The 4877-nt window shown below is 36.5% G+C and overlaps 1 non-coding gene across 1 annotated transcript; it reads left to right on the forward strand.

The window, feature by feature from the left end:
* Positions 1–4758: 4758 nt before the first annotated feature.
* Positions 4759–4877, forward strand: LOC145168166 (5S ribosomal RNA). The gene has a single exon (XR_013741738.1). It is a non-coding gene; the product is annotated as a 5S ribosomal RNA (ribosomal RNA).

Consider the following 4877-nt stretch of genomic DNA (forward strand, 5'->3'; position numbering starts at 1 on the left):
CATGTCAAAGCTAGTGGGAGCATAAGTGTTATGCTAATAATCATCATGTTAGTGGGAGCATGATAATTATTGTTAGTGTTGCAAGTTAGCAATGTTAATTATAGACAACAAAAGTTTCAATTCGTGAGGCTGCAGGGATTGAAAAAGTTGTTTTGCTATAATTAAGGGAGAGGATATACTTCATTTCAGTTCTAAAGGCTTAGATTGAGACCTTAATCATCTTTAGTCAAGAATATATATATGAATTTCATGTTGGATTGGTTCAACTTAAGGAAATTCTATATATTGCGTTCTCAAAATTCGATTATGATTACGGCATCCCTCTTCATAGTCAAATTTTGAAAACATGGCAAATAAAAATATTGTAGCAAAAGACTGGTCTAGAATCATGTCTTTATGTGAGACATCATGAATCGTGTACCATTTGCTTTGGGTACAGGATCGATTGCATGTGCTATAATATTTGTCATTTCTAAATTTTTCCAAATGCCCAGAGGCATTAAGAAGGGAAAAGGTCTAGAATTGGATATGACTAAAATGATTAAGCAATTGTCGAGGACAATCTGAGGTTTACCAAAGATTGGTTGCTCAGGGACAGTTGGAAGTATAGTGCTAATTTTGGAAGGACCATATTGACATATTCTGAAAAGAGGCATCTCTTGTTCAGAAGTGATAGTCAAAATGAGAATATGGAGTTGTCTCCATAGGTGGAAGTTATCTGTGTAAGATTAGAAAACTTAATGCAAGAAGCATGTCCAAGGCAATGTACTTTGAATATGAGACTTAGTTTCCATGGAGTTGATCTCCATTGGAATACCTTATAATGACTGTTGACAAGTCTTTGTGACTTTGTACATATTCATTACAGGAGGGTCAGTGCATATAAGTTTAAAATCTAAACAGATTTCGATAAATGATAGGAATTTGAAATTCTCACATTTTTCGATAAGGATTTGGGAGTGTGAAATTAGAATCATTGAAATTATGTTCAATTGGTTTATTTCACAAAGTAAGGATCATAGACAAACATAGAGTGCATACTTGGTGTATGGCAAAGCTATTGTTTAAGAAAAACATAGTGTACATGCTTGGAGCATGGGACAACTAGTGTTTTTAATTCAAGTATAAAGTTGATAAAACCGAAACAATGAATAATGAGTAATCAGTATGGTGATAAATAAAAGTGTTTATTTATATTCATAGGGTTTGATACCATATTTGATTCATTTATTCTTGTGTTTCACTTTGCATGTTTTGACTTCCAGAATAACTAAGTCGCTCTTCCTGAATGATTAAGTTATTCAAACCATCCACAGTCGGTCATATGTTGGAAGTAGATATGAATCAAGACTGTCATGGGTTGGTTTGTAGAGGTCCAAGTTGGTGGACAAAGTGGTGCTACAACACTCATGAGTGCTCATAAGTTCTGAGTATTGGATTCAACCCGCGCTCATTTGAATCACTTCATGGATTGTATCACGAGTGATCATGAGACGATAATATCTTATATTCTTCAAACCTAGAGATATGAGTTGTTACTATGAGTTGGTTATACATTGATTGCACGAAAACGCATTTGGTAACTCGATGTTATAAACGTTGCTTTGTGTATGATTCAACAAGTAGTAGAACAAGCCATATGAGTCGAAGTTTATCCATTCCTTTTACCTTCGGGATAAAAGCGATATCTGTGGGCCCCTCGATGATTTAGCGAGGACACATGTGAGTGCTTGGCCAAGCCAGGACTGATTTGATTTGTTCAATCAGTCAGTCATCATAAATCGAAAATCGGGAAACAACAAATAGACAGAGAGAATGATTATAATCCGTGTCTCAGTCCATATGATATCTAGAATGGAGGAATATATAATCCCTTATCTAATGGACGCGTCATTGATTTGTTCAGAGTTCGACAACGGCTTTAAGAGCTACGATTGCTAGTCGGGTTATGAAGTCGTACTTGCAATAATAGTTTTAGACTTATCCAAGTGGGAGACTGTTGGATTAGATGTTTAAGCCCATAACTATTATTGGTATGTACTTGACCCGAGAGTAGCATGGTCCATTTGGGTTGCATATCATCAGGACAATTTGTTAGGATGGACTTTTGAGAGAAGGTTATTTATGGTTTATTAATATATTATAAGTTATAATATATTAATATGAAATCATATGTTTTAATTAGTATCGATCAAGAATTAATTTGGAATTAATTTAGTGATCAAAAGAGACTAATTAAATCTATGGGGACTAATTATGATAATTAGTTATATTTATATGTGTTGGGCTTATGATCCATGTTGGACCAAGTTTATGTATGGATACATAAAGAGTTGGGCCACATGAACCATGGATCATAAAACCCATGGGTATGGATTATGGGTTATACCCATGACCCTTGGAATCCTACATATAAATAGGCTACTCCATAGCCAAAATCACCACTTCTTTTCTTAGAGAAATATGGAGGTGTTTTGGTGCATGGAATTCTCTCTCAAGAGCCACCTTTGTCCTAGGTGTGTTGTGATTCCATTTGAGGCATTTCATACTATTGGTGCTAAGCTCTTAAGGCCAAATACATCAAGACTTCAAGCCACATAAAAGGTACGTTTCCCTAACTAGTATATTATATGGTTTATGTCAAATGCATGCTAGTTATAGGTTTAATGCCTTGGAAACCATTTGCATGTATAATAGAGAAAACATAGATCCAAGGTATTTAGGGTTGTATGTGCACCATAGGATGTTGTAGTATACTAAAACCCAACAAAATCTTGAAAGGCTTGGTTTGGTTCTTTTTTTAATTAATTAATTAATTATTTTACTAGAAAGCAGCATGAATATGTACAAAGACTCAACTTAACTACTACGAAAGAAATGAAAAATAAACATAAACTAAAACTTTTTTTTATTTATTTTTTTTTTAATTTTGATTTTAGAATGCAATGCACATAATACACCCCTCCCCAAGCTAAAAAATGTGCATCATCCTCGATGCTTGGGAAGAGAGCGGGATAGATTACTGAGGATGATTTTGAGGTGGAAATGGCGGAGGATATTGTTGTGGTAATTGTGGATTGTACGGTGGAGGGTAGTGTGGATATTGAGGGCAATAAGGTGGTCGTGTGGGTTGACCACCTAAACAGAGTACCCTATGCATGTCGGTCACAAGGGAATCCACATGTTGGTTGCGTGCTTGTTGATTGTCTCTAAAGGTGTAGAAGTCTTCTCTATACTCCACCATCTTAGTATTTATCTCACAAACATTGTCATAAAGTTCAGAATAGTCACGATGCAAACGCCTATTGTCTTCATGCAACCTATGAAATTCTTGCATATACATGTCATGATGAGGATGCGTGATGGGCTCTTGTTGTACTGGCGCAGCAACATAAGGAATAGGCTCATTATCAGAATCAGGCTCGGGCATCGGGACACCTAAATTGGAACTAAGGCGCCAAACAGTATTGTGTATGGGATTGGACAAACTAAGAAGTTGGGAATTTTGATGATCAATACAAAGGTAGTCGCGGCTATCAATAGCCCAATAAACAACTTGCGTTTCGTAATCTATATGGAACAAATGCATGTTTTGAAGGACATTTTTTGTTAGGCGAGTTTCACCCTTAATAACTTCGAGACCGGGTGGAAAACGAATGGCAAGAGCTGGGTGGTTGAGAATAATTGTAATCATGCCGCCACAAAGTAATTTACCATTAATGCTGCGGGATAACTTCAACAATTTGAAAATGATCCATAATCCAAAATCGGGAAGTTGATTTGGGTTGTGGATCATACACCACATAAGCTCTAATTCTTTTTGGCCAACCTTGCTTATCTCATTTTGTGGAAATACAACAAATCCAAGGATGTGATGAGTGGCCTTAAGAACATGATGAATGATACTTGATGTTTTGGCAGCGCGTGGAGTATAGTTCAATCCTGAAATTCTCCCCCAAAAAGCTTTAGAATCCTCTTGAAATGGAAAATTAAATATGTGAAATGGACTGTAAGTTTTAGCAATTGGAGCACTAATGAGTTCACATAATTGATTTTTATGCCACTGATAATTACGGCTGAAAGCACGGAATGAGAGATATTCAGTTCGATAATTGAAGGAAACAGATGACAAAAATTCAAGAGTAGGTTGGACATAACCAACATCATGCAATGACAACAACCCTTCCCACCCAATATTTCTAAACAAAACACGGACTTGTTCATATATATGGAGGGACTCGAGAGTAGGCATGTCCGTGGATTTTTGTGTTGGGCGCCTACGTCCAAGAAAATTATGATACCTAGCTTCTTGTTAAGAATCTAAGAATGCCAATTCACCGGAATTTTGGCGTGGAGGATTTGGGCCATATTGACTAACCCTAGATTCAACGACTCTAGAACGCTTAGAATTACTCTTTTTGCTACCCCCACAAGATGATGAAGCCATGAGAGAAACAAAATTTAAGCACAAAAATTTGACTCTTAAGCACAATGTACAACCAATTCAAAGAACTAACACACAATTGACACTCAATTTGACAGTTTAGGCACAAAGGTTTAAGCTTTTATGACTAACAATGCAAAGTCAAGGAATTGGAAAGAGAATACCCGATTTGTAGCTTGAAACACGAAATTTTTTCTTGTATTCACTTGCAATCTCCTCCACAATGCTTCCCCAAGCTTATCCTACAAAGAAATTGAAGAAATTAAGCCAAAATTTTCGGACCTACTTTTATAGGGTTCATCCAAAAATCTGAAAGGTGCAATCATACCAGCACTAATGCACCGGATCCCATCAGAACTCCAGAGTTAAGCGTGCTTGGGCGAGAGTAGTACTAGGATGGGTGATCCCCTGGGAAGTTCTCATGTTGCACCTT

Source organism: Lactuca virosa, chromosome 3, assembly GCF_052849685.1.
Source record: "Lactuca virosa cultivar CGN04683 chromosome 3, Lactuca_virosa_CGN04683_v6, whole genome shotgun sequence".
NCBI classification, from domain to species: domain Eukaryota; kingdom Viridiplantae; phylum Streptophyta; class Magnoliopsida; order Asterales; family Asteraceae; genus Lactuca; species Lactuca virosa.